Genomic DNA, 22,944 nt, shown 5'->3' with positions numbered 1-22,944 from the left:
GGAGGATGCACTGAGCATCCAGGCCCTTCTTCACGGGGCAGCTCCCAGGCCAACATCAAGGACCTACTGAGGTACCACATCCATGGAGGAGTCACCCCGTTGCCCAGGGTGTCTCCCAATCTCTAGTTCTCTTTGTGGCCTGGAGCAAGGAGCAGCCCCCAATCCCAGCCTCACCCAAAAACTTGCAATTTCCTCCCTGCTGTGTGAATGGCTGAAAGCTTGACCCTTGGGCTGCTTGCTTCTTCACTGCAGGTTAAAATGCATTAGCTCAAATGCCTGACAGCAACAAACTCCAAATTACACGCAACCAATTATTTTACTCATATCTTTAACACATGTCACGATAACCACCAAGAGCCTGTGGCTTTGCATTCTCTGCATACCTGCAGCCAACACCTGCCAGCCCCAGGTAAGCAAAACCCTGCAGCTACAAGGAGCCTCAAAATGCTCCTGCCCAGATACACCCTGCTTTCTGACAGCTGAGGATCCACCAGCAATCTGTGGAGAACACCGGTTTCAACGCACTCACACCTGCTCTTTGAAAGCTTTTATTCTCCCATTGTGACTTAGTGACTTGCATAGTTGTGGGGACACAGTTACCACAGAGAACAGTTTCCTGTGTTATCACAGCTCTGTGCACACGTACAAGTGTGTTATTTTAATGCCTTTTTGATGATATTTTAGTTCTGAATTTAGAAACTGCACCTGTGTAGGACCCAATTCATTGTGAAGATCCAGGTAACATGGCAGAAGCCAGGGTGGTGGCTGCGCCTGGGGGGTTATTCTTCCAGCAGGTCTGGGTTGTCATTTCTGTTCCAGACCCACTGTCTGTGTGCTTCATGCATACAAAAGAGCCACAGATTGGCCGATGGTAGGGAATGGCAAGAAAGATGGTGACAAGTGCGATGGAACAATAAGAATCAGGGCATGTGCCAAGCCAGTTCCATAAACAATGGGAAAGAACATCAAGGCGACTTCTGGAGTCAAGGCACCTGCACCCCATCTCACTGGACGCTGCAGCACATGGCCTCGTGGGAAATGCCGAGTCAGTGAGGCATGGTTTCTGCCCGCCTTTCCTCACCCAAACAAGAGTCTGTTGGTAGATGGCCAAGAAACTCCAACCAGAGTGTTGGTTTGGCCTTAGCTATGTTATCTATAGCATGTTCTGCTCTCACAGGAGCACACAGATTCTGGAAGCAGAACAGACTTCTCAGCCATGCTAGAATCTCAACAACACACCCTCACCCCAACAGGGAAGAAGGTTCGAGAGAAACATCTTTGTCATGAGTGTAGCTGTGTGGGCGGCCCCAGGATCCTGACATCTTTCCAAGCTTCCTGGAAACGTACACTGCTCCCTGCTGCTTCAGACCCCCTGGTCCAGGGTTTGCAGGTGAGGTCAATTTCCAAATCTCAGAACTTCCCTTGAGCATTTTCTCATTTCCCACATCCCATCATCCAGTGGCACACACAGAAGGCTTGCTCTTCGACCCTGAGCCCTTTGACCTGCATCTTTCTGAGGGGGAAGGTTGGGCATCCCATCCCCTAAATGCTACTGACAGACTGTGGGTACTTCACACCCCCGCCTCCTGTGAACACACTGGTGAGCATGCTTCATGTGGCATTCTCCAGCCCAGTGTCTGCAAACCAGCCAGCAGCACCACATGTCAGCCTATCAGGTGCCAGTGCACCTAGCCCAGGGGTGAAGTGTATCCAAGTTACAGCACCTCACACCAAGCACAAAGTACATTTGTACCAACTCCAGCAAAGCACATCTGTGGCTGGATGGCAAATGTGACGTTGGAAATGGGTATTTAGAACAAAACACCTATTAGCTGAGCTGCCTCTTAAATCCATCCTGTGAAACTATCCGTTGGGGGCCATTGGAACTTCTAAATTGAGAAAATGTGGCATTCTTGTTGCACGGGAGCCTCAAATTAGACAAATTCCGAGATGATCCCAAAGGAAAAACTGCTACTTCAGTGATGTTTAGCAGGCATAAATGGGCAATTTTTCCCTGAGCAAAAATCATGTTATTGGAAGCCTGGGGACATCTCCGAGAGGAAAGTAAAACTTCAAATTTTGTCACAAAAAGCACAGCTCATTTAGGTATATTCTGCAGATTGCAGTCGTGTCTGCCTGGCCCTGCAAGCAGACAGAATAAGCCCTTGTTTCTCCAGGCTGCTGGACAAACTCAGTAATAAAGAATTCCTCATTCTAGACAATTTGGAAGGTTTGCATATGAAATTCTCCCCTACTTAGCTCTAATTTAGTAGGGTTTCAATTTCTTCAAATGCCCTCCATGCTAAGATTCCCCAAGGTACATTAAGAATCTGCCATTTTAAAACTCTTCATTTCATTACAGATTTCCATTTGAGCTGAGAAATCTGGCTTTGGTTAACTTCCTCCCAATTACCACCCCCACCCCCACCACCGGTGTTTCCCACCTTGCAGATCCACTAGGAGGTGAGCTCTGCTGCCAATTGCTTTCTCTGACAAGGCCATCCCCGTGGAGTGACACACTGCACACTCCACCCCATTCTGTCGCTGGACAGCCCAGCTGGCATCACGTTTCCTACTGCCGTGCACCTGTGGTCTGGAGAAACCAAGACCTCTGGGGTGAGCTGCACCCTCTGCAGCACTTCTGAAAGCCCCGTCCCCTCATCCCTGCAGACTCCTTTTCATTTAAAGACAGTTTGCTGATGCCAAGTTAAAGCCATGCCATGAAATTGAGTTAGCGTTCAATGTCTAATGCCTTTATAAACAAAGCAGACTTGGATGCAGCGAGGTGGTGATATGGGATATGTGGGGAAGAAGATGGCCATGCGACAGTAAGGATGGAGACCCAAGTGATGCAGACACAGCAGGATGCTCCCATTAAGGGCAGCTTCCTTCTGTGGAGCCCTCCGAGGAAGCATGGCCCTGGGGACACTGACCTGGTGCTTCTGTAGCCTCTGCAGTGTGTGACACTGTGAGCAACTTCATGGAACGCAGATGGAGGTAAGGCACGGATCCTTCCAAGTGTGACGCGCGAGGCTCATCCTCTGCACAAAGCCTTGTGTGGCCCACACCCCTGGCAAGAGGCAATGTACATTCGTACTGATGGTGCAAAGTGGGTCTTGAAGACAATGAGTGGGGTTCTCCAGATTTTGGGAACAGGATGTTAAGAAAACGAAAGACCCAGGAAATGCAAGAGCTGAATTAGCACCTTTACAGAATACATGCAGGTAAATCAACAGAGCTGTGTACTTTCAGTGGTTGGAGATCTTAGTATATACGTGAGGAACTCAGGTCTCAACACGCTTTTTCATGAAACCTAGACCGATTTCAAAAGCCCTCGCTAATTCCATCAGTACACATTAATTCTGAAAGTCAGTGAAGCATTGGGTGTGCTATAATACAGTTTCTGTCCATTAATATGTATAACCAGCTCAAAACCTGGTCCTCTGCTTCTAATTGTATTTCTAGTAAGCAAGCTGGCATAAAGAACTTACAGTGCACATTAGTCTGTTCTACAAGACTCTTGTTACACAGTTCCAAATGATTCTAACACAGTGATTTCACCATTGTATCCCCCAGGTACCTGAAGGACTGAGGGCCAAAGAGGCTCTTAATCAGCATTTTTTTCTAGGAATTATTTCTGGGTTACACTTAAAGGGGGACCTCATGTAAGCTAATCCAGCTAAAATTCTGAAATATCTTTATTCTTCTATTTGGACCCAATTTTCACCCCCTCGCATTTTCTTTTCCATAAACTAAATCACTTCAGCTTTCCTAAGTCTTCATTTCACACACAGAGACACACCTTTTTCTGAGTGTGGAATTCTAGTCTAGCATTTTATTTGAAAATGATGGCATGATGTCTTCTTTTATTGCTTTTCATTTTATTTGGTTTTCTTGAAAGGGAGAGACTGAGAGCACTGGCAAGCACTGGCTCATGCCCAAATGCTGACTCTTGGAGAGCCACAGGACCCACACCCCCGACCTGGGGGCAGAGATGGGAGAGCCACATGAGCCACACGCCAGACCTGGGGGACAGAGATGGGAGAGCCACATGAGCCACACGCCAGACCTGGGGGACAGAGATGGGAGAGAGCCACACGACCCACACCCCCGACCTGGAGGGCAGAGACCTGGTTACTCGAGTTATCACTACTGGCACCTGCTATAGTGGGGGTACCCTGGTGTCAGGAGTACAGGTGGGTCTTGAAGCCACGTACTCCAGCACAGGTCAGACAACCCTCAGAGAACTACCACCATGCCAGACACCTGCCCTTTTTGTCCCTTAGGCATGTAGAGTAGCTGGTTCCACGTGCCTTTCTGCTAATGTGTGTTAGGTTAGTTCAAGGGGCGTTCCCTCTCCTTAGAGGATATGCTATCTCACTTCTCCACATGCCTGATGACATCAAATTGTAAGATTTTGTGAATTTCATCCTGTTGGGAATTCAAATCACTTTCCCAACTTAGGTATTTGGGAACAATTTGGTCCTTTTGGGTCAGGCATGTGGGAGTTACCATGCAGAAACGGAGCAGCATTAGCAGAGAACTAAGGGCTATTTCCCAGTAAGGAGCAATGACACCATAGGGCACCCTACCTCATTACCCACTGAGTTAGTCTGTTCAGCTGATGGAGCAGAGCCCCAGGCTTTGCATGGCACCTGGCACCACACCGCTGTCTGCTTCTGTTTGAGTGTGTGTCCAGTAGTGTGCCAGGCACCTCTGACTCTGGCTGTGCCAGAGGTGTGCAGCACTGGAAACCTAAAGCAAACCCAGGCTCTGACAGGAGTTAGACATGGCAGTGCAGGAAGCTCAGGCTGCTGGAGCACCCCTGCGACTGGCTTTAATGAAACCCACCCATGCTGCTTGGAGGTGACCTCTCAGTACAGCCCATCCTCACAGTCAGAAAGAAAGTCCTGCTTGAAAAGAGCCAGTTATCTGTCTCTCTCCTCCTCCTGAACTCTGCTCCAAGCCCCTGTAAGCACATTTCGTGCTCAGCGAAGTTATAAGAGAGGTCCTTACGAGTTTGGCTTTCATTTCCCGTAGCACACTCTGACCTACACAAAGTGGCAAACTGGGAGTAATGCTACAGGCAGAGTCAAGTCTCGCACTTTTTCAGCACTTTTCTGGCTGAATTTAAACCAAGCCCGGGGGTTCTGCAAGGTGTTAGAGAATTCTTGAAATGGGCTTATTTCTAACTCCCATTTCTTACCATCCTTCCTTCTTGCTCTGCCAATTATAGCTTATCAGCACAGGAGAGAAGATGAGCTACGATTCTGCAGTACACATTCCTATGCCAGGAACTGGTACTGTGGCAGGTGAGCAAGTCTGCCAACATCTCATACGGGCACCAGTGTGGGTCCCAGCGGCTCTTCAGAGTCAGCTCCCTGCTAATGAGCCAGGAAAAGCAGTGGAAGACAGCCCAGTGCCATTGTGTCAGTTAGGAGATGAACCAGCAGATGGAAGATCGTTGTGTGTGTGGGCGAGTGGTGTGGTGTGTGGTGTGGTGTGCTGTGTGGGGGGGTGTGGTGCGGTGTGTGGTGTGGTGTGTGTGTGTGGGGGTGTGATGTGGTGTGCTGTGCTGGGGGGGTGTGGTGTGCTGTGCGGGGTGTGGTGCGCTGTGGGGGGTGTGGTGCGCTGTGGGGGTTGTAGTGCAGTGTGGTGTGATGTGTATGTGTGTGTGTGGTGCAGTATGGTATGGTGTGGTGTGATGTGTTGTGTGTGTGTGTGTGTGTGTTTCTCCTAACTCTGCCTTTCAAGTAAATAAATGTCGTAAAACACATGATATCCTGCTCTATGCCAACCTCAACATCTTGTTGCCCTGGCCATGGCGCTTAGCTTGCAACAGGCTCTGGCTTCTCCAGATACCATCAGCCAGCCCGGCCATTCCCTCCCTGCTCACCTTCCTGTTCCCTGGGAGGCAGGCTCCCTTTCTTTCCAACTTGGGGCGCTCAGGCTCAGCTTTTTTCTAGAATGACCTTCCAATCCAGTGTTACATCAGAGACTCCCTCTTTGGACAACCCTGAACATGTTTGTGTCCCCTCCAGCTCACTCCACACACCCAGCTGCACCATGCCGGCACAGCCCAGATCTGGTCCACACACCCAGCTGCACCCCACAGCACAGCCCAGATCTGGTCCACACACCCAGCTGCACCCCACAGCACAGCCCAGATCTGGTCCACACACCCAGCTGCACCGTGCCAGCACAGCCCAGACCTGCATCCAAGGTGGTGATACCACTAAACAGGAGCTTTCTCTGTCCACGTCAGCAGAGCTCTCAGATCCTACGCCCCTGAAAGTCCAAGTAGCATTTGTAGGAATGGCATGAGAGTCAAAGATGAATGGGTAACTAAGCTATGAGATAATTACATACAAGAATATTCTAGAGCAACCACAGGTACTGCAATGTCTCCGAAGAGAAGCCATGGACAGCATGAATATTATATATTCTATACTTTTCAGAATTGCCCAAAGAGTCAGAAAATGCCATATGTACTGGATGATTCAATTTACATAAAAATCCACACTGCCACAAAGCAGGACACTGGAAGGAACCCAGGCGGTTCCCTGGGGCCTGGTCCATGTGGCTGCTGAAGACGCCAGCTGGCCCCAAGGGGAAAACTGGCTTTGTGTATCCACCTTTGAAAATCTAATGCTTTAAGAAGTTCGACCTGAAGTCAATGTTACATGTGCTGTTTAAAATTTGTTGATATTTTTCATTTGACATTAGCAGTGATATCTAAATTATACCTGTATATGCAAATTATATATGTAGGTATCTAAAACACTGAATGTTTATCATTTATATTAACGCAACTATATTAAGCATTCAATAAATACATATTTTCTATATCACAATTCCATTTATAATTAAGTACATGCATGGATAGAAATAACCAGATAAGGATTCCTCTGCTCCAAGGGAGCGCTTCCCTGGCATGTTGCATTGAGCAGCCTCCCAGTCACATTGGTCTCTTCATAGCTGTGAACATGGGGTCAATGTTGGGCTGGAAGAGATCGGGCAGGGGTCTCCCTCTACTGGATCCTCTGGGATGGGGTCTTCCAGGGACTGCATTCTACTTGGTCAGCAGCCCTCAGTGTCCCAGGCCTGTCCCAACAGGAGGGTGGGAGGACCCTCCTGGGGGCCTTGGCTTGGGTCTGATTTCTGGGTGTTACCCAGGTGATCCTCACCTGCAGCCATGAAAGAGGCTTCTGCCCAGGGAGCAGGTGGCACCTCGGCCTCCCTTCATAGCACTTTCATCAAGAGCAAGGCGACCCAAGGAAGGGTCCTTCCTTCCAAGAGCAAGGAAGACCCCAGCAAACCCACTCCCAAGAATGACCTGGGGCAGCACTGCAGGCTTACTTAAGACGTTGCAAAAACACTGGTTATCAGAGAAACAGGAATCAGTCTGGGTGTCCAGCGCTGGGAGAGCAGTGAGATGTAGACCAGAATGGAGGGCAGTAAGGCAAACGAGTGTTGTAACTGCAAGCAGACTGCAGCTAACAGGTAGATCGTGAGGAGTATGAATTTGTAAGGAACAGAAGCTTAGAAACCCATGCAATGGTTCCCCCCCCCCAGGATGTCCTCCCCCAGGAAACATCCTGGAACATCTAGTGTCAGCGGGTTCCTTACCACTCCAGGGAATCCCAGAAACTAGGATCAGATCAAGCTGCCCACTGCTGAGCAAGCTGTGAAAAGCCTTTTCTCCCAGCCCTCACACCCACAGAGAGTTTCTGATTTGTGCCAGTCTTTCTAAATACCCCAGGAGTGCCCACGGGATGCAACTGAGCTCTGGTGCCTGAAGCTCAGGGCTGGATCCCCCTCTGAGGCTGTGGTGAAAGTCGGTATGGGCCCTCGGACTGATGCAATATGCACCTGACAATAAATCCAGAGCATTGTTTGAAATGCCAAGCTTGAGCACTTTTAATTATATTGCTATGACTAATTCCACGGTGCAATAATCCAAACAGAGGACTTATTGCTTTAGAGGGAAGTTTGTTTTTTTAAACAGACTATTTATAGAGTAGTTTTAAGTTTACAAAAGAAATGAAATAAGTATACAGAGTTCCTATGCATCTCCCTGCCTCTGTTATTGCTGTAGGATTTTCCCTTATTATCCTGCACTGATTCAATATGTTAGCTACAACCCCAGTCAGGATCGGGGTCCCTCTGTGGTCTGCATTCTATGCTTTTCAACAAATCTGTGTGTCTCTCGGCCACATTAGAGAATCCCAGACAGTTCCGCTGGCCTGGATGTCCCTCACCCCAAGTCCCTCTCCTCAATGCTGTGGCATCCATGGAGTTTTTCCTGTGGAACTGAGGAATTCCACATGAGTAGACTCAAAGTACAGGCTGAACGTGACGTGAATTTACTACTCAGCTCAATCAGCGTCTCTCCATGCTGTTTTGCCATGGCTTCATAAGACACCTTCTGTTGCTGAGTAATATTTCTTTGTATGGAATCTGCATATTTGTTACTATAACATGACCGTTATTTTTTTAACTTAGCATAGATCATGGAACTTCATTTTCTTCTCTAAAGTAGAACAAAGAATGCTTTTTGCCCCTCTCTGTTAGTGGACATGAGTGGGATAGGTTCTTGTCTTCACATAAGAACAAGGGTAAGAGAGACGAGTGGGGGGCAGGGTAGTGAGGTTTGGTGGGCAGAGCACCTGTTGGAATGGACACGTGCCTGCAGATGGCATGAGTGCCCAGCCCTTGGTGGATGGGGAAGCTGAGCCTGAGGGTTCAATGAGGAGAGCACACCTGGCTGGCTGGCAAGGAGAAGGCCGAGACCTGCACCCTGGGGCTGGGAGAGGACAGGGTTTAGTTCTTCCCACCGTTCTCCTCTGTCCTCATTGCTCTTCTGCCCATTGTGGGGGATGGGAAGTGCAACGGCAGATTGAATCAGTCTCCCTGCTGAACTTTAACAGCTTTTGAAAACATGTGGCCAGGACTGATCCCTAAGTCTCTCTCGGAAGACACGCAGCACCCGACTTCTCAGTGTTCTGGCAGACACAGCTGTTAGTGCTCATGGAACTTTCTTTTCCACAAGGTGGCTCGCCTGTAGCGCCTTGCTTCAGAACGCACAGCTCTGTGATGCTGGGGGCCAGCTCTGCTCTCCATGTGCACATGACCCTGGCTGCAAAGTCTGCTGCACCATAGGACTCCATGTCAGGTGGCATCCTAAGGGGGCACCGACGGGGTTGCACTCACTGTTGACCCAGTGGATCCTGTGGCTCCTTCCTTGACAAGCTCATCCTAGAAAAGGCACCTGTGGCTTTGTCATGCTCTAGGAGTGGACAGAGAAGTGGCCACTTCAGGTGAGGGTGTGTCTACATGTGAGTACTGCAGGGCGTTTGCCCAGCCTTCTGTTTAAACACTGTCTACTACATTCGGCGGAAGGGCAGAGCACGTGTGACAGGCCAAGGACGGCAGCTGCCTCTGCCAGGTGCAACCCTTTGACAGATTCTGAAAGTAGAGAAGCTGCTGTGAAGAGAAGTTCGGGTCGCCTCATGCCTAGAACTCACAGGCCGAGTCGCCCACACTGGTAGCAGGTGGAAGGAGGGGAGCGGGAGGCGGATAGGGGAGGGAATTAGAGGGAAGGGAAGGGAGGAGTTAGGAGGAACGATTATGCAGTAAGGTGGGAAACGCTAAAAACATACTTCAGATGGGACTCAATTTTCAGATTTAGTTCAGCTTCTCACATTAATCTTCCAGTGCTGCCATAAGCCATGATAACTACAGAAAACAAGATCTTTGCTTTCTTATAAAAAAAAAAAAGGGCTGGAATTAGAATTAAAGGCCTAAAATGCCCAGAGATGCTGTAACAATGCATCCTCTAACACCGTTAGCACCTTCTACAAATATTTAGAGAAAATTAAGTACTTCAGGATCTCCTTTAAAGTTATAACCAGATGACCCGTGGAGATGTTATTTCAATGTCCTCTGTCTGGATGATGCTATATCAAGCTACAACACAGAAAATTCTGCAAGGCATCACAACTTTATCTGGTGGAAATTAGCTTCCATATTTTACATATCATGACCCTGAGGTATTGAAAAATTAAAAAGTTTGTCAGAAGCAATCTGGTTACACACAGAGAACTGGGACTTCAACTGAAAGCTCTCCAATTTGGAGGATTAGTTTTCATGTATCTTGCTAATTGATCATGCTTTTTTATGTGTTCAGGCAATAAATATGCCCAAAGACCATGATCCTTATCTAACAGACCTAAATATTTGAAATAAATTCTATTTAAGTCAATGTCTTACGTGATGGAGCACTCTAGCCCACATTTGTTTTAATATCTGAGGAATCTCCATTTAAGAATTCTTTACCCTCTAAGTGTAGAAGCACACTGGATATCAGGATACGTTAATATAAACATACACAGAAATCAGGAAGATATTCAAAGGAGGTCTGGATTTTCTGAATGAAAACTTTTGGATTCAACTGAAGATTGTTAAATGTTAACATTGATAGAAATAAAATAACCTGAAATCAGTGGGAGAAACTAAAATTAGATATTAAAATTTAACGAAGACTGGCAGAAGACAAAGAAAGAGAGGCAAATCAAGTAGCTAGTAGCTAACAGAGCAGCTGCTCTAGGAACCGGGGGACTGTCGGTGGGAGGACATGCCAGCATCACAAGGGCAGGTGGGCAGCGTGGGCAGCAAGCATGTCCAAGCCAAGCAGCATACACCAGCTCAGGTACACAGAGAACAAGGAGATTTGCTCATGGTATTCAAAATCTATGACATTAGAAATTGCAATAGTTCTTATATTTACAAATATTTACTTGGAAGGCAGTGGAAGAGGAGGGGGAAGAGAGTCCAACTTCCCAACCCCTGTTTCATTGCCTCACCCGATCCCCTGGAATAGCCAGGCTAAAGCCAGGAATTCAGCCAGGGCCCCCCATGCGGATGGCAGACACCCTAACACTTAAGTCAGAACTCTGCCTTTTGCAGCATATATGAGCAGCAAACTGGATAAGAAGTGGAGTTAACATTTGAACCCAGGCAGTTTTAAACAGGTCATTGGAGTCCCAAGAAGTGACTTCACAGCTGTGCAAAATGCCTGCCTGAAAACAAATAGTTCATCCTCATGTCCAAAACAGATGCACCTAGAAACAACACAGATCCTTATACTATACACGAAAGCCAAACAGGAACCAAACCTGAAGGAACCATTGTTGTGGCTCAGCAAGTGAAGTCGCAGCTTGCCGTGCCAGCATTCCACATTGGAGTACTGGTTTAAGTCCTGGCTGCTCCACTTCCAATCCAGACCCTTCCTTGTGGGATTGGAAAACAGCAGGTTACCCAAAGGCTTGGGCCCCTGCCACCCACATGGGAACCAGATGGAGCTCTGCCTCCCGGCTTCAGCCAGGCCAGGCTTGCCTGCCCATCACAGCCATTTACAGAGTGAATCAGTGTATCACTCTGTTCCCCTTCTCTCCTCCAATGCTCTGCCTTTCAAAAACAATTAGATTTCTTAATAAAGCTACAACAGTCATTACAAAACCATCATGGCACAGATGCCCAAATGCTTCACAGATCGTTAATATCTTAGAAGGCAACTATGGCGTAGGTCCTGTTAAACTTCATTTTTAAGAAAACCTTAATATTAGACAAAAGCTGCATACGTACAGTATACTATGCGATGTTTCTTCGCCCCATGTGCACACTGCATGATGCCCAGTCAGGGTCAATATGCTCATCTTTAGAAACACTTAGCATGCATACTATGGTTTCAGAGGGAAGCATTAGTGAGTTACCCTTCTACACAGTATAACCCTGGCACTTCTTACCGCTTCTCAGCTGTAGTCAGCTGACCTTTCCCGATTCCCCACTGCCTCTGGCAGCCTCCACTGCTTAACATCTTTGAAATCATCTATTTTCTAGACCACCACATGCGAGATCATGTGATGTTTGTCTCTCTGTACTTAGCTTTTTTCACTTAATGTAATGTGATTGAAGCTATAAATAGTGGATCAAATAGAAGAAAGAATCTGAGCCTGGAGATAGGCTATTAGAAAATGGGCATTGGAGGAGAAAAAGGAATAAGAGAAAAGCTTATGGGAAATATGAGAGCATGGAAAAAATCAAATATTTGAGTTACTGGGATTCAGAAGGGAGCAGAGAAAGCCTAAATAGAAAATGCATTTATAGGCAGTGTCAGAAAACTTTCTACACCTACAAAAAAAAAAAAAGGCTTTGCATATATAGGAAGGTCAAGGGTCGCAGAGCCCACCAAGCCCAGGTTGCCCCCTAAACATACAAAGGTCTCCAAGGCTAAGGATCAAGAAAAAGAATAAAATCAGACATAATCCATAGACTATAGATGCCTCAACATCTGCACACTAAAGCTAGGTCATTTCTCAAACCAGGGTCACTCACACACAGGTGGTTACTGTGCTGGGAGAAAGACATTACTGTAAGTACAAAATATGGGACCTGGACAGAAAGTTCAAAGAGATGGTGCTTCCAGATTTATTACAATTGTAATTATTGATGCAAGCAAGCAATAGTCAAGCAGGACAAATGCATGAGAGGTTTTTTGTTTGTTTGTTTGTTTTGAAACGGATGTGGAAAGACAGTGTGGACTCAGAAGCGGAGGGATGGATCGGATGGCTGCACCATCTCAGCTACTGCAGATGCCTTTCTGCTGGGATTACAGATCCCAGAGAGGCTAGGAGAGATGCCACCATGCAAAGATACAACCTTCTACTCACAGGGGTTTTATAATAGTTACAATCTAAGTGCCCTGAAACTTCCCTCGCAGGAACCTACCTCATAGGCCGGCAGGGAACGGAGCGAGATGTCTACAGAACCGAAGGGGGATACGCTAGCCAGGGACACAGGACCCGGAGAAGCAACCTATCAGATACAGAGCGAGATAAAAGCACCTCACATCAGGAAGAGCTGAGAGAATATACCAACCACAGAACCGTCATACGAGAAAGTCCAAACTGACAGACAGCAGCAAGATATGGAAGGCAGAATACAGAATGTTCTAACATAGCAAGGCGTTCAGATCTTAATCACGTCATTCTGATTAGAACTACATATGAATGGTTATATATATGTTGCTATAACAACTACATTATAATTGTTAGACACAGGAAACAGAAAAGGGACCAAGGTGTAACATCAAAAGTTCAAAGTGTGGGCAGGAATAGGACTCAGATGTAGAGAAGTTTGGTAGAATTTCTTGTTTATTTTTTTTGAATCACTGTTCCTTTCTTTCTGACCAAAGATAAGTTGCTACCCTGTCAAGCTTGCTTCAGCCAAGTGTTGTAAGTCTCACGGTAACCATGAAGCACTAACCTATTACAGACTTACTGGAGAGAAGTAAAGTATACATGCTGCTTAATCACACGTGGAAATTAAGAAGGGAAAGGAAGAAAACTTACTTTAAAAATACAACAAGCATGAAAATGCTAGTAAGATCTCATCAATAATTACTTTAGGGCCCAGCACAGTAGCTCAGTGCCTAAATCCTCATCTTGCAAGCACTGGGATCCCATATGGGTACCAGTTCATGTCCTGGCTGCTCCACTTCCCATCCAGCGCCTTACTTGTGGCCTGGGAAAGCAGTCGAGGATGGTCCAAAGTCTTGGGACTTTCACCCATGTGAGAGACCTGAAAGAAGCTCCTGGCTTTGGATTGGCTCAGCTCTGGCCATTGTGGCCACTTGGGGAGGGAACCAATGGATGGAAGATCTTTCTCACTATCTTCCCTTCACATGGTAAATCTTCCTTTACAATAAAAATTAAAATTTCAAGATTACCTTAAATGCCAGTGGACTTCTACTTTAAAGACATAGTGGCCAGTTGGATTTAAAAACAACAACAACAACAACAAAAAACAGGACCCAACCCCAACTATATTCTGCTTACCAAAAACTCACTTAGCTTCTTAATCATATATGGTCTGACCATGAAAGGCAAGATATTCCATACAAACAGAACATCAAATAAGTTAGGAGTATACATCATCATATAAAACAGATTTTTAATAAAAATCAGGAAAATGAGGCAAGGAAGGTCATTCTATTTGAAAAGGAATTGAATCCTGCAAGATTAATGATACTTATATATGCAACCAATATTGGAGCACTCAAAATATATAAAACATATCAGTAAGCTACAGGAAGTGGTAGCTTGGGTAAAGCATCCCACAAATGGACAGATACCCTGGCTGGGAAACCAACAGCGTAAGCAACCCAGCAGGCACGTTGCCTCCAGGATCAAATGAACCGACAGACACCCACGGCACTCGCCAGCGCAGCACCTGAATACACGCTCCTCTCGACAGCGCATGGAGGTTCCCCAGGATACATCCTGTCACGGGTCACAAAACGGATCTGAACCAATTTTTAAACACTGAAGTCACACTAAGTATCTTTTCCAACCACAATGCAATTACACTAGAAATCAATAATAAACAACACTGTGGAAACCACACACACACAGATTAAAAACTCACTGTTGAGCCACAACAGGACCAAGAAGAAAATCTTTAAAATTCCTGAAATGAGTGAAAGTGTCAATCCAATGTCACGAAACCTACAGAATATAGCAGAGGGGGCTCTAAGAGGGAAGTTTATAGCAATAAACACCTTCTCAAAACAAATCTCAGAACGTTTTCTTGCTGTACCTCCAGGAACTTGGAAATCAAGAAGCAATAAAGTGTAAGAATTGGTAGAAGGAAAGAAATAATAAAACTCCAAAGCACAAATAGCATGCAGGCTAGAAATTCACACACACACACAAATACATACAGATACACAGACACAGGTATACAAATACACAGACAGGCACAGACACACACAGACACACACAAATACATACAGATACACAGACACAGGTGTACAAATACACAGACACACACACAGACACACACAGACACAGGTGTACAAATACACACACACACACAGTCAGACACAGACACACACATACAGACACAGACACACACAGACACACACACGCACAGACACACACACAAATACATACAGATACACAGACACAGGTGTACAAATACAGACACACACACACACAAATACATACAGATACACAGACACAGGTATACAAATACACAGACAGACACACAGACACACACACACAGTCAGACACAGACACACACACACACGCACAGACACACACACAGTCACACACAGACACACACAGAGACACACACACACACATACTGGCATTGTGGTGCAGGGTTAAGCAGCCATTTGCAATATCAACATCTTATCCCGGAGTGCTAGCTCCAGCCCTGACTGCCCCACTCCTGTTCTATTTTTTGTTTCTCTCAGTGTATATTTTTAGTTGATTTCTACTTGACTTTGATTGCTTCCATGTCTCTATCAAAGCTCACGGCTAGAATACCGAATCGCTTAATTTCCTTGAGTTCCCTTAAAGCAGTTATTTTGAAATGTTCATCTGAGCACTTGGAAGCTTCCGTTCACAAACGGCTGGCTTCTCATTCTCAGTGGGGGCAGGCCTGCTTCCCGGTATTCCTGTCACTTGGTTGTGTTCAGTGTCTGCACGCTTCGCTGACCTGCTCTGCCCATGGCTGCCTTTGCAGCAACCACAAGCAGTCAGTAACCTCCTCTGGGCCCACTTCAGCACGCAGGAGCAGCCTGGGTGGAGGCTTGCCCAGGTCCAGCTATTAACTGCCTTTGTACTGATTCAGGTGTGTAATATTCCACAAGTTCAAGCCTGGAATCCATCTGGATCTGCTTGTATGCAGTGCTGGGGCTTGCCAAATGTCTAGCCGTGGTTGGAGGACGGTGACCAAGGCAGTACCCTTTCTCACGGGATTGGCCCACCACATGGGTCCCACAGTCACTGGGGTTTGCCAGCATGTCCAGCCAGCAACAAACGAATCAAACCTTTCAGGATTACCATTCCCACCCTGGTGCCATATGGGAATGAAATCATGATAAAGATCTCTACTCTTCCGTAATCCCCAACCCCGACTGTCAAATAAGCAATGCACCTTAGAAGAAACCGAGGAGACCTTGCTACTCTTACAAGTTTCAATGATTCACCACTCCGTCTGCAGCGGCTTATTAAGGCTCCCCAAGACTGAAAGTGGGTGCATGGGAATGACCATAAGAGAAAATCAGCAATCTTCAGCAAAGGAGCTATTGATGTCAGAATCCTGGGGTTCAAGGTCAGAGATCAGACCCTGAACTAGTAGAACAGGCGTTTTCCTGAGTGATGTACTAACTTCCTGAGCACCAAATAAAGCCAAGAACAGCGTTCTTTGAAGTGGCATGGGAGTGACAATGCTGCAAGAGCTGTAAGCACGGGAGAGGCCACACCCTTATAGTAGAGGGTGGCCATTCGTGTGTCCATTCACCTGTAACACCCACAGGTCCTCCCCAGTCAGTACTGAGTACAGCTGCTGTGACCTGAAGGAACAAGGTCTCTATTGCTACATGGCCCATGTTCTAAGAAGGGGGGGGGCAGCTAAATAAATCTTATCGACTTGTTCTGGGTAGCAATCACCCAGGCAGAGGACCAAGAGAAAGTAGAAACGACGAGTCCCTGCAGAGAAGCAGCTGCTGCCACCGCAGTGAGCAAGGTTGGAACTTTCTGCTCACACCAGGACCTGGGGGACGTGAAGCACCCGGAGAGATGGACTGCAACCATCTTCAGCACTGGCCCCCACTACTACCATTCATCGTGCTTTCATCCGGAGGTCTGGGTGCTGGAAGGGAGCCATCTGCACCTCAGGGGAGGAGGATGCGGGGGGCACAGGAACCTCCCGTTTTCTAGAATGTGTGCTTGACTATTATTTGAATCCATCCCAATGGTCACACCACACCTGCATGTGAGAGGCATTGCGGGACTTTATCCCTGTGCTGTGTACTCGCACCACAGACTGAACGCAGTGGCTGAGAACACACTTGCCAGATTATTTCCTTACAGAAAGAGCCTGGACCTTTAAGGACAGGCAACCATGGATTCTTCACAAAGCCAAACACTGCATGCCCTTGTTCCAGCCAGGCAACATCATAAACAATGGGCCCAGGGTTCCGTGCCCTGCCCCGAGTTGCTCCTGTGTTTCCATGGAAACACATGCACAATCAGTAGATATGTGCAGGCTCCAAGTTCAGGGGTAAGAGAAACAAGCATACAAGCACATGGTCTAGACAGAGGACACCAGCCAACCGGGGTCTGTGGGTATGAGTGCAGCATCAGTCACTCCAGAGGAGGGAACAGGCCCCGGACATCCACCACGAGAAGAAACTATAACCCACGTGAGAACTGGGCTTCCTCCACATCCACAGCCACTCAGCAAATGAAGGAATAGCAGCCTCCAGGGGCATTTACTGCCACAGTCTTCATGAAACAGGGACATCCCAAAGCAGAGGCAGTGCTCAGTTGTACATCCATAAAGAATGGGAGTCGGAGAATCCAATAGCAACTGCTTTGGGTCGTACATTATGTTGGTAAACTTTCCAAAGCGTTCTGCACCGATTTATGCCGTCCATTCGAGTCACATTCCGACTGGAGTCCATCTTTCATTTTCCTATCTGAATCTATCATTTTGATAAGGCACTTATAAAAATCAATATTGATCTTTCTACCCATGAAAATGGAAGCGTGGAGGAGCCAATAGTGCTTAAAGTATTAGAACGAGAGCAGCAGCCATCTCTGACCAGGGAGCACCTCGGCATTCATTTTAATGACTGAAACCTAGTGGACACTTCAAGTTTTCATATAATAAAGCATCATTTAGGACCCAGAATTGAAGCTCACTATGTTATGTGTTTTACAGATCAATTCCAATTTTTATTAACATTACAGTTTGTTCACTTAAAAAGCAAATGAGACCAAGACTGGAGTGCCACAGCTAACATGATTTCTGAGGTCAGTCAATGCAGGGATGTCACGGGGGCTCTAGGCACCAAGATCTCTCTCCGGGATGAACTCGGATCTTCAAATGTAAAAGGCACATGAACACAGCTGTAGCCTGCAAGTAGTGTCCGAGTGGGAGACACAGCCCACACCCCTCTGGGAGCTCCTAGGAACAGACCCAGAAGACTAAGCACTTGGGAACCCACATAGTTGTTGCTTTTTTATGATGTCATGGGTACAGAGAGGGCGACTCAAGAATGACATGAAATGAGTCCTATTGATCAGACTAAGGACAAGGAACAGATTGCCAGCTCTACATCTTAGTTTTCAAATATGCTTTTTGAAAATTAAGAATAAAATTTGAGAAAATGGTAGCACTCCGGGATTTATGAAACATGAAGTTTTGAATAAACAGGGAATTCTGAAACTTAAGAATGTGAAAACCACAATGTAGTACTGTTTCCAGTTCTCTGCCTCCTCTGCTCCAGAGTCCCCACCACGGAGCACAGACAAGGGGGAAGGAGGAGCCAGAGCCACAGTGGGCAAGCCCTGGAAAGCTTTAGCATCCCGAGTCACCAAGTCACTGCTGCAGATGGACTTCAACTCAAATTGTGCCTTGGGTTGCTGACTAATTGTTTAATCCACATGCATGTCAATAACTCAGCCATGCACCCAGGGAATCAATGACGTTAATGAGAAGTCTGCACATGCCATGGCTTGGTAAATGCTACTTAACTACAGTTAGCGACTAAGCTTGGAGGAGACCACGTGAGTCTATGGTGGACTTCAGGGTCATCTCTCTGCAGGGGAAACTCATCATGAAGGGCAGTGTCCTGGGCCCCAGCACAGGCGCTTCAGGGGAACCCTACCCTTGCAGCCCGGCTCTTCCCCTGCCTCTCAGGCTGTGGGGATGCTTGCCAAACAAAAACTAAAGCAACTCTCGGCAGTGAGAAGACCACTGGATCCCATAAACCTTCCCCAAGGCCCAGAGAAGTCACTCTGCACACTTTTGCTGTTTCTGCTTTTGTACCTTTAAACACAAACTAGAAGCAGGAATGAGTGACGGATAGGCTGTGTGGCAGCTAATAATGTCGTAAAATTCAGAAACACACCAAAGCCTGAGAAAGAGCTCATAAAAGTGTCACTGTGACCTCTAAGTTGTAGAGAAAGCAATTTGAATGACTCCAATAAACCTAACAGCATCCACAAGTTTAGAATATCAAAATGCAACTTGTAATTATGGTACCGAGTCATGATTGGAGATTTAACACTCAGTGGAGTTGGGGAAGAAAATCTGAAAGCAATGATCTCAACTCCCTGAAACGACAGACACTTAGTAAATGCTGCACTAAATGCGCCAAATCCTCACAGTGACACTAGGAGTTGGTCCTGTTTGCTGCATACATTTCACAGACTAAGCTGGAGCAACTTGCTCCCTGCCCATCCTAGTGGGTGATAGGATCTGGATCGGAGCCTGGGGAATCATGCTGGGACTCACAACCTCCTCCATGCCCACAACTCAATTCTCACATGGCGTCAGACAGCTAAGGTTCTTGTGTGATCTGAAAAGCCACTTCCACTGCAGAGGCTGAAACCGCAGCAAACGCAGGGATGTCTGGAGATAGCAGGTGCACCTGGACACTGAGTCCTCGTGAGGCTTCCAAAATATACAAACAGCGGAATATTAGGATCAATTTACAAAACACTCTACTATACCCTACTGGTTGCCTCTATATCTTGCGCGGCTGATGTCTGGCAATGTTGCAGGAATGCCAGCTATGTCTGAGACAAAAGAAATGTGAATTTGGTGAAGAAACAAGTGACTAGGTAAGTTGTGTGGGTGGCAGGCTTCAGGCGATGCACGCAGAGGTGGAGGTGACACGGCAAAGGAGACTTAGGGGGCCTTGGGAGACAGAAGGACTGTCTCGGGTTATCTGAGTGCTGACAATTCATGCAGCTTTACAGAGAACATGCTCTGGATAGAAATCAAGACAAAGTTGAGGTTGAGAGATGAGTTAATGTAATGTTAGGAGATAGATTATGAGGAGAAATTAAATAGAAGTGTGAGAAAGTTTCAACGTGCTGTGGAGAGGGAGGAAGGAGGCCACGGTATGTACTGTGCACTGCAGAATATAGAGGACTTCTAGAAAAAAAAAAAAAAAAGGACAGCTGCCAAGGAAATAGACGTGAGCCCTGCAGACTCCAAAACCTGAATTCTTCCCATAACCCAGCTGAGACTCAGAACTCATCCACCCCAAAGCCTCAAGGAGTTCAGGCCTGCCAACATCCAGATGTTAATTCTGGGGAATGCATACTGGACTGCTGGGCCCCGTAGCTGTGACAGAATGCGTGTATTCGTTGAGGCTTCCGTATGTGTGTGCATGTCTGCAGTCATGGGTGTAACCGTGGCAACAGGAAACTGAACAAGCGTCATAAGATGATGAATGCAACATTCAGCTACCTTCGAGGACTGTGCGTGACCATCAATGTCAGCTGTGAAGTTGAGAAGCGAGATTAGGACTTCAGTGAACCTGGTGGAGTGCCCAGTACATGTGAGATGCTTGATAACGATTTAACATCGCAACAGAAAGGTTTGATGCGGGAGTTGGAGATCAGGACGCCCGGGACCCTGTTGTTGCTGCTTTCTATTTTCAACTAGAAGGGAGGAGGGGGAGAGGAAGGACAGGCCTGTGTTAGCTACCCACTACGCAAAGCCAGGACCTGGAACTCCATCTCTGTCTCTCATATGGACCGTCGTCTGCTGTCCTTCTGCAAAAACAGGAGTGAGGACTGGAAGCAGTGGCTGAACTTGAACCAGTACTTCAATACGGGTGGCTTAGCCCATCATACCACAGTGCCCTCCCCTCTTTGTATTTTCACATGGAATACTGACAAATCTGATTTATCTGCGAGGCAACCATGAAGAGGAGGAAAGCTTGGAGTTAAGGAAAGGCCAGATTGCACACCACGGGAATGTCCCCGAGCTTGGAATCCACCCCGGAGAGCAGCTGTAGCCTTCCCTCCTTGATATATCTAAATAGGTCCCCTTCGTGTCCTCCACAGGCACAATAATGGAGCTGACCAAGACAGACAGGTGTCCCCAGATGACCTGAGCCTTGACCTTCACAGGTAAGTACCATGCTACAAAAACTCGATGACGTTTGAAAGTTGACCGCAATCAGTCATCTGTCCAATGTAGGGTCATTACAACAGCTAAATAAATTCTGAATATAATGTCGCAGCATCCTCTGCACATTAAAATGCCAGGCTTCACAGCATTCTCTACCATCAGCACATTTTTGCCCCAGAGGTTTAAAGCCCTCACAAGAATTAGAACATCCTGTCCACTCCTTGTGCACACAACTTTTGAATCACATCAGCTGCTGGAAGCAAATGTGTTTGGCTAGAGTCTGCACACCCCCACGCTAAGATGCATTTAATGGTGCCCGAAATCACTGCAGTCTGCAAATCAGAGCGCAGGTGCATCCTCCAGCCCGCCTTGGAGGGAGACTGGTTCAGGCCAATCTGCCTCCAACATGCCTCTCACCTGCCATTTTCCCCGTCTACGATGCTGATCACAGGTGCGATTAAGATGCTGTTGCAGTTCTCTAGAAATCACCTTCAGCCAGGAGGCGACGGCCCCAGGGATGGTGCAGGGACACACTCATTTACACACAGGCACGTTTGTGCACACCCACCACGGCCGATGCTGACTAACAGACACTGCTTGAACACTGCTTGAGGTTGTCACTTGAGCCTTATTTTTTTTTTTAACACACGCTCCAGAAAGAACTTCCACACACAGAATATTAGTAGCCTAATTCACGCACACAGTCTGACAAGCAATTACCTGTCTGAAATCATGGTTGGCAATTACCTAAAGTGGAAAAAAGGCATCTTACGGCATCAAATATTCATGTGATACTATGCCTATAATTCATGAGATAGGATAAAGAAACGTGCCATCCCGCCACCTTTTAGCCCTGCGATAAGCCATGCTGGCTACAAAGCTGTGCCTAACATTGTGTTTTATGTGCATGGTTGCTACTCACTTTAAATGGCTCACCGGTAAATACTGTTCAAATCATGTACCAGCCATGCAACACAACTGACCCTGGGAATCAGTGTGTGGAGTCCTGCCTGTGCTTTTTAGGCATTTATGAAATCAGGGGAGGAACATGACCGCAGAGCTCGGAACACGACCACCCAGGAGCTCAGGGACAGAGCGGGGGGCTTTGAATCAGGATTTGCAACAAGGCACAGGGGCCTGAACAGCAACACCCAGAAAGCGCTCGGAGGCGAGCGAGGACACGCATGCACGCACGCGAGGAAACGCACGCACACATGCAGCCTTGGGAAGGGCACTGTCGTCCCAGAGACCAACAGGAGGGAGGTTTCACAGTATCTGTAACACTATTCAAGGCACAGTGAGGTTATCTAAAATAATATCCTTATTAAAGGTATGACGCCTGAAGCAGGCTCCACTGAATGAACCCCTCCCTCCTGCCCACCCCAGCCATAGTTTTTTTTTACTCTTGTTTTCTTTAGAAAACCAGGACACCGTCAATTTCTTAGAAAAAAAAAAAACCTGACCAATATTTCTAAATGTTAGCAGTCCATCGCCACCTCTGACCCTAGGGCCAGGGCCTCATCTCTGCAAGGAACGTGGGGACCCCATCCCTCCTTTCTGAGGGGAGACTAAACTCGGAAGCTCAGTCACTGCCCGCCAAGCTGTCATAAGCAAGGGAGAAGTTTGCCTTTCCTCTGCGTGAAGCCAAGTAGCCACCCGTGTCACGCCGATAATCAGGGGTTAGGGTGGGCTACTTGGGGCAGGCGGTGCTGTACAGTCCCGACTGGACTTAGTTCCTACCTGGAGCAGGTACGTGCCCGCCGCCATCTTCTCTCTCCTGCCTTGGAGGGGTGGCCCTGTGGAACAGGAAGAGGGCGCCTTCTAAAAGCATTTCACCAATGCGGTTCAGGTGGGCTACGCTTGAACAGCCTCATGTGCACCGGGAGCTAATAAGGGATGCTGGAGGGAGAGCCAGGTGTTTGAAGTGCTCACATCCAA

Source organism: Ochotona curzoniae, unplaced genomic scaffold, assembly GCF_017591425.1.
Source record: "Ochotona curzoniae isolate NIBS_2020 unplaced genomic scaffold, NIBS_Ocur_1.0 contig_46, whole genome shotgun sequence".
Classification (NCBI taxonomy): domain Eukaryota; kingdom Metazoa; phylum Chordata; class Mammalia; order Lagomorpha; family Ochotonidae; genus Ochotona; species Ochotona curzoniae.
This window is presented reverse-complemented; position numbering follows the sequence as displayed.